At 36.2% G+C, this 8,085-nt stretch overlaps 1 non-coding gene across 1 annotated transcript; it reads right to left on the bottom strand.

Annotated features, from left to right (window-relative positions):
* Window positions 1-7,337: 7,337 nt before the first annotated feature.
* On the bottom strand, window positions 7,338-7,707 carry LOC127186108 (small Cajal body-specific RNA 2). The gene has a single exon (XR_007830341.1). It is a non-coding gene; the product is annotated as a small Cajal body-specific RNA 2 (non-coding RNA).
* Between the last annotated feature and the right edge of the window lie 378 nt (window positions 7,708-8,085).

The raw sequence follows: 8,085 nt of genomic DNA, 5'->3' as shown, positions 1-8,085 counted from the left end.
ACACTTTTGGTGTCCCTTGTACTTCCTCTATTAAGCTCATTTCATACCAGAGACATCATTACACTGGAGAACCAGCTTAAGAGGATATGTAATATACTGCCTTCTTACTCATTGTTGCATGAATTGCTGAAGAAAATACTGGATTAGCCTTTCTGTGGGAGCCACTGAGCACCTGTCAAAGCTTACATAATTGAACATCTACTCAGGAGAAATTAACTTCAAGTTTCAGGTAGTCAGACAAGATTTGATGGCCTTTAATTGTCCTAGAGTACATATTTGAGTAATTTCTTTCCAATTCTGTTGCACACAGCATTCCACTTCCATCAGGAGATTAGTCTCAGTGTATATGTCACCCCAGTACCTGCAGAAAGTACAGAATTCTGCTATCTTATTTTCTATTATTCTGTGGGAGTTTTGTGTGATCTATAACCATTACTGGCTCCCCATTTCCAAACCTCTGGTAGCTTGTGTCTTAACATGATTCAGCTTCTGATAAAAGAATTCAAACTGAATTCTGGAAGTTTCTGAAGGTTTTGTTTCTTTGTAGACTATTATTTCTATATGTAAGTTGTGAGGTGGATTTCTTCAACCTCTTAACTCATCTCCCTTGTAAATTCCTGTCCCACACTGGCAAGATTTATGCAGAGGCTTGGGTAAACATTGTTTTCTTATTTAATTTTTCATATTGTTATGTTCAATAACAATTGAAAATAATTGAGCTTTGCCAGAATGAAGAAAGAGACACCTTTTGTGAAGGTCTGAAATTTTATGTATCCAAGCAGCAGGATGGCAAAGAATATTTCAGAATATAATTTAGCTTAATTTGTCATGAACTTTGAGCCTTCTGTGGGATAATTGCATGGCTTTGGGGATAAAACTTATAACCTGCAATTCAGTATATTCTATGAGCTCTGAATTGACCATGATGAAATGATAGGTTGCACAATAATCTCTAATGGTGCTGATGTGAACGACATGATTGTATGCCATTTCCCCAAAGGATGATTACTATTCTTCCCAATACTTTGTTGAAAGTAACTTTATGCCAATTCTATCAAGAAGTCATGGACACAGAAAACCAAAATCTAATAGGCATGTAAATTTTATAGAACCTAAATGGAGAGCAATAATTGATCTGATTCTTGTTTTAATATGTAGAATGTTGTCATCATTCCTAATGCCTATATTTATAAAAGTTAACAGTGGTATATTTCTACCTTTTAAAACTTTAAGATTTAGGGTCTATAGAGGTAGCTTAGAGGTAAAGAGCAGTTGCTGCACTTGGACAGGACCTGGTTTGGTTCTTAGCACCTATATTATCTGTAACTCCAAGCAACTGTAACTCCAGGAGGTTTGACATATTCCTCTGGCCTCCACAGGCACTTGAATGCAAATGGAGCATGAAGATATACTTGGACACACATATACACACAAAATGAATCTTTTAAAAAAGTAAGACTTAAAATTTAATAAGGCGGGCTGGGCCTTGTGGCGCATGCCTTTAATCCCAGAACTTGGGATTGCTGTGAGTTCAAGGCCAGCCTGGTCTACAAAGGAAGTCCAGGATAGCCAAGGCTACACAGAGAAAGCCTGTATCAAAAAACAACAACAAAACAAAACTAAACTAAACCACAACAACAACAAAACCAAAACTTAATATGGCAAACTCTGGATAATATTGTTTTACTTAGCAATTCTAAGATAGAATTGACTATAGTGTAGAAAGGACAACTTTGAAAACATAAAACTAAAAATAAAAAATAAAAGAATACAGTTTTTATGAAAGAAGGGTGTCTTGAGAGGAAGGCTCAGTGGTAGAACATTTCTCTATCATGCATGCAGCTGTAGATTCAGTCTTCACTTCAGCAAAAAGTTCAGTAATGTCACCAAAATAGTATGGAAATGTAAGCAGTATTGGGGATTTTGTCACTCTAGAGCACATGTCTCTATTCTGAAGAACAACACAAAAAATGTTTTGATTCTTTATTGTTATGTACACTGATATTTTGCTTGCATTTATATCTGTGTGAGGGTGTCAGATCTTGGAGTTACAGGAAGTTATAAGCTGCCAAGTGGGTGCTGAGAATTAAACTCCAGTTCTCTGAAAGAACAGATAACTACTGAGCTCTCTATCCAGCCCTAGGAAAATTTCTTAGCACTGAAATAGCATGGCAGTTGTGTATATACAAACTGGTAGGACTTATGTAAGTCTTTATCTGCTGGTTCTAGTGTCAATATCATAGGAATGGTTTCCTTTTCTACTGCTGATATTTTATCCCTTACTAGATAAAGGGGTAAAGAGAACTAGACAAAGATAAGAAATTGGGTAGTACAGGCTTGGGGATTTTGTTATTCATATCTGAATATTTGCATGGACAAGACCTCCATTGCCATGGAGGGAGAGGTTATCTTCCCAATATATTTGAAGTAGGAGGTGGGTGAGTAATACAGGATTAATTGACATTTCATGAGTAAAAGAGAATCAGTATTGTAAAACGGATTTCTTAATATTAATGGGCTGTGATTAGAACATAGTTTTATTTTTACATATTTAACTTGAAATATTTGAAACATTTTGTCTTGTGTACACATACGTATATGCATATGGAATATTATTATTATCACAGTTAAGGTAATAAGTGCATCATCAACCCAACGAGTTTTTAAATGTCCTTTTATTCTGTCTATTTCTTCTTCATTTTTAATCTAATCTCTCATCAACATAGAAATTATTTTAATGCAGCATTACACATTATAAAGAACTTTGTAGAATTTTTATAATGATAATTATACATGTATATGCTTGTTTTGTTTACTTTCAGTAAGGATAATGTTACAAAACAACATTTTTGTTGAAAGTATAGGTTTTTTTTTTCTAGTCCAGAGTAATATTAGTGTGTTAATATGACAATAATGGATATACCCATCAGTAGTTTGTAGACATCTGTTGTTTTTGGGTTTTGAATATTAATAATAAAGCTTCTTTGAAAATAGGAGACTTTACTGGATTCATTGAAATAGTTGCCTCAAAACTCAGGCATATTCTTAATATAAAACATTACCACTCACATTGACTTCACTTAGATCCAAAAAGTCAGTTTCGATCATAACTCACAGGAGAACTTCAAGATCTAGAAATCAGAAAATATTTATGGTCAATGGGTTTGCAAGTTTCTTATTAATTTGTAATGGCAAGAAATCAGAAGCCGGGCACGTGATGGCGCCTACCTTTAATCCCAGCACTCTCGCTGCAGAGGCAAGCAGATCGCTTTGAGTTTGAGGCCAGCCTGGTCTACAAAGCAAGTCTAGGACAGTCAAGGCTACACAGAGAGACCCTGTCTTGAAAAAAAAACACTGATACACATGAAATACAAGTAAAATTTGCCGGTAGTAGTGGTGCACTCCGGTAGGATTTGCTGGAAAAGGCAGAGGCAGGAGGATCACTAGTTCAAAGTCAGCCTGGGCTACATATTTTGGCCAGTTGTGGTGGCACAGGCTTTTAATCCCATCACTTGGAAGGTAGAGGCAGGTGGATCGCTGTGAGTTCAAGGCCAACTTGGTCTACAGAGTGAGGTCAGGACAGCCAAGGCTACACAGAGAGACCTTGTCTTGAAAAACAAAACAAAACAAAGCAAAATAAATCAGAAAATATTACATGAATAGTGAGCATAAATAGAAGAGAATGTTAATGCCAAGTTTATAAACCTGAGTGTATCATTCATCAGTTGGCCTCCCATTCACATAATAAAGTACATATTTTTAGCTAATTAAGACAGGTTTGTTTAATTGTGGCTCACAGTTTTGAAGATTGTTGTCCATGCTTGAATTGCTCAATTGTTTTGTGTCTCTGCTCAGGCAGTACATTTCAATGGGAGTACATCTTGAAGCAAATACTCTTATCAAAAATGAAGAAAAGCAGAATAGATTATAATCTTATAGTATCATTTAGAGCAGGACAGCAGTGAGTGGCTTGAGAACAACCAATTGCTTCTGTCTCGGTTTTGTTCATGGTGGCAAAGGAGGTGGAGTGGGCCTGATTTAACTACTTCTTACTTTATTGTGTGGACTGGGCTCAAACTCACAGAGATATGTCTGTACTGTCTGCTCTAAAGTACTGTTAGTAATGATGTGTGCCAACATGTCCAGTTGAGGCTGTGACTCTTTATGTTTATTCTCTCTTTCTTTCAATATATGACTTTTGGGGCAAGAATGGCTTTAGACTTGGAGTTTATTATTATACCATAATGGCCACAATCACTGGGCCTAAAGGTGTTACATAATGTACCAGCTAGGCCTGTAACTCTTAAGCATACACAACATCTTTCAAAAGCAGCACCCTGGATCCAAGACATTGTGTGTGTATATATATATATATATATATATATATATATATATATATATATATATATATATATATATATATATATATATCTTTGATGGACATTCTGTATCCAAGCTATAGTATTACCTTAATTTTGTATTAAATTGTCAGCTAAACAAGCTTAAAGTGTATTTAATCAGCATTGTAGCATGAATTGATCAGTTCCTTACATAAAAATATCTGAATACAGTAGTAAATTTTCCATGTCTCATAAGGATGATCCTAGAAAATTACATTTGTCTTTTCTTATTCTGTTTCTGTCAAATAGCTTCACTAGTGAGAGATGTCTAATAAAAAAGAGAGGGGAGGGCAGACCCAAGTTTCCACTTCTCTGTAGTTCATCTGGATTTCCTGGCACCTGCGGAATCTCCTCTGTGGCAGTAACAATTCTAAATGTTCGTGTCATGTTTCCAACATTTTCAAAGTGATAGTGCATCCTGGAGATTAATGACAACACAATACAGCCTAGTTGTTCTAACCTAAGTATGTAACTGCTTCTTGATGTCAATGATTTTTGTGCTGCTCTGCCTGCTCCCATTGACAGGATTAACAGTTCCTATGTATAAAATCATTCTACTTGTATGATTTTAAGTCTTCATAAATATCTAGTGCCTTTTTTCTGACTATATCTCAACTGCTAAATAACTGCTAAAATGATGGAAGACTGTATGTGCATGAGTATGGAGAAAGAGATAGATATCTCTTAATTATGCTCACAGAAGAAAACCGCTTTTTCAGAGCAGTTGAAAAGAATTTAATAGAGGAACTATTTATAGCACTATTTATAGCACTAGAGAAAGAATTAAGAGACTCATTAGAAATTGTGATGAGCCAATCCAGAGCCTAACTATAAAGAAGTCTTTCTCACCCTACCAAAGAAGCCAGGGGAAGAAGCAGTGTTACTTCTTACTACTCACTATTGAGATCTCTGGTTTTGAGAAAGGAACTACAACAGGAGTCCTGGCCACAGGTATATCATAGCAATTTCTTTTTTCTAATTTTTATTTAAGTAATTTATTCAGATTACATCTCAATTGTTATCCCCTCACTGGTATCTTCCTGTTCCCCCTCTCTTCCTTTTTTATCCTATTCCCATCCACTAGGCCTGTGACAGAAGGGGACCTCATCCCAGATTATAAGATCACAGCCTATCAGGTTTCTTTCTGGTAGTCTGCTTCCCCTTCCTCTGAGTGTCACTAGGTCTCTCCACCAAGGGGAGGCACCAGAGTTCATGTCCAAGCCAGTCCCTTCTCTCCACACAATTAAGAAATGGGGCTCAGAACTAAACAAAGAATTATCAACAGAGGAATATCAAATGGTTGAGAAACACTTAAATGCTCAACATCTCTAGTTATCACTGAACTGCAACTCAAAACAATGGCTAAGATTAAAAAACTCAAGTGCCAGCATATGTTGGCAAGGTTATGGAGAAAGGGGACCACTCCTTCATTGCTGATGAGAGTGAAAACTTGTATGACCTTTTTGGAAATCAATCTGGCAATTTCTCAGAAAACTGGGAATAGGGCTACCTCAAAACCCAGCTTTTCCACTCCTTGGAATATACACAAAAAGATGCTCTATCACACAACATAGCAATTTCTTAACCACAGTTTTATAGCAAAAGATTGTTGAAGTAATACCTACCTGGCCTCTCTCTGTTTCTGCACTTTAGTCTCACGTCAACCACTATCAATGGCAATTGCAGCTATTTTTTAAACCATTACTGTCTGTCTGCATCATTCTGTGATTGGAAATGCATGTTAAGATGCACATGTTAAGGTCAGAGTATAGCTTTTTAGTGTCACTTCTTTCCTTACAACTTTCTGTGGATTCTTGGCATAGAACTGACATCACTTGATTGGAGGGTAATCACCTTTACTCATTGTACCATCTTGCCATACCTGCAAAAAAAAAAAAAAAAAATTCTCAGCTAAAGCACAAGAAAACTAGTATTACATGCCACTTGAGTTATCATCACTATATCTCAGAAATCAAAAAGATTTCCAACATAGACAGCTTTTTCTCATATTTAACTTTCATAATTATAGCAAAGAGATCCTAAATTGCAAAGAGAAAAATTAAAGTCCTTTGTGTAGGTTTGAGACCTCTTGGGCTTTGCCCTGTCCACTTTGGCACACTAATTGTTGTCATTCATGTGGACAGTCATGTTGGTGAGACACTATTAGGAGTCACAGTCTTATAGCAAACTCTCTGAGCCTTGGATTCTTTTTTTTTTTTTTTTTTTTTGGAATTTTATAGTTTTTATTTTTTTTATTAATTTATTCTTGTTACATCTCAATGTTTCTCCCATCCCTTGTATCCTCCCATCCCTCCCCCCCCCCATTTTCCCATTATTCCCCTCCCCTATGACTGTTCCTGAGGGGGATTACCTCCCCCTGTATATTCTCATAGGGTATCAAGTTTAGAAATATATGTATATACATATGCATATTTGTACATAACAGCAATTAATGGGAGCATGGATTTGAAAGCAGAATGGGGTTTGTAGGAGTGTTTAGAGGGAGGAATGAGAAGAGGAAATGATGTAACTATGTTATAGTCTCACAAATAACTGAAATAAACAAAACCTTACTGCTCCAAAAAAAAAAAAAAATTAAAGTCCTAAGCTAAAAAAATCTTAGTTTTGTATGTATGAGTATGCTTCTGTCAATTTTTGCCTATTCTGATTCTATAAAAATAATGTGTAGATATTTCTTTCTTTTGTATGCTGACATGGATTTCCAGAAATGTTGTAACAAGTAGTTCTGTCTTGTTAAATGTTGTTTTTAGGTTATCTCCATAGTGATGTATTTAGTGGCTACACTAAATTTGTTCCCTAGTAGTAATGTAAAGAATTAATTTCTCCACACCCTTCACAGTTACTATTATTACTTTTCGTAATTATCAAAACTATAACCTCTTGAGGTTGGATGTTCGTGTACTTTCTTTGTTTGTTTCATACCAGAAACACCTCCACAATCTGTATCCAGGGCACATCCAGTCTCTTCTATTTGATCAAGTCCTCACTTCTAAGCACTGGAGGTGGATGGAGGAAAAAAGAGACTGAGGGCTGACTCTGAGACCTTGGGACTTCTGACTCTGCCTTTGACTAAAAGACCTTTTTGCACAGCAACCTAAGAAGGGACCTTTGGAGCCTTTCATTTCTCGTTGCCAGGCTAGGTCAGGTATCATGTCTTCAAATAAGAACAAGGGGCGAGGGGCAGAAGTGCTCACACACTTGCACACCCACTTTCTCATTGGCCCACAGATACCTTCCATGGCCAAGAACAACATCCATTACTACAGACACTCTCCCTCTTGACCAAATGTGTGCAGTTGATGTGCCTCTTTCTCATGGATAGGGATGTTAACACATTTTTCTCACATACATATTGGCTATTTGCACCTCATCTTTTGATAACTCTGGTCATTTCATTTCTCCATGTGCTGAATAAATGATTTGGGGTGTTATGACTAATATTTTTCCTTTATGTGTTTAGTTCTTTATGTAGTCTATATCCTTCAAATGTGAAGACTGCAAAGATTTATTTTCCTACTCTCTCACCAGTCTCTCATGCTGTTCTTTACTCTGCTGTGTCAAAGACTTTTAATTTCATGCAGTCTCATCAGTAAGTTGTTGCTTCTGTAATTTACTGAATTATTGGAATCCATTTCAGAAAGTCCTCACATATAAGTATATTTTG

Source organism: Acomys russatus, chromosome X (genome assembly GCF_903995435.1).
Source record: "Acomys russatus chromosome X, mAcoRus1.1, whole genome shotgun sequence".
NCBI classification, from domain to species: Eukaryota; Metazoa; Chordata; class Mammalia; order Rodentia; family Muridae; genus Acomys; species Acomys russatus.
Note: the sequence above shows the minus strand (reverse complement) of the source record. Positions and strands in the feature narration are given on the sequence as shown.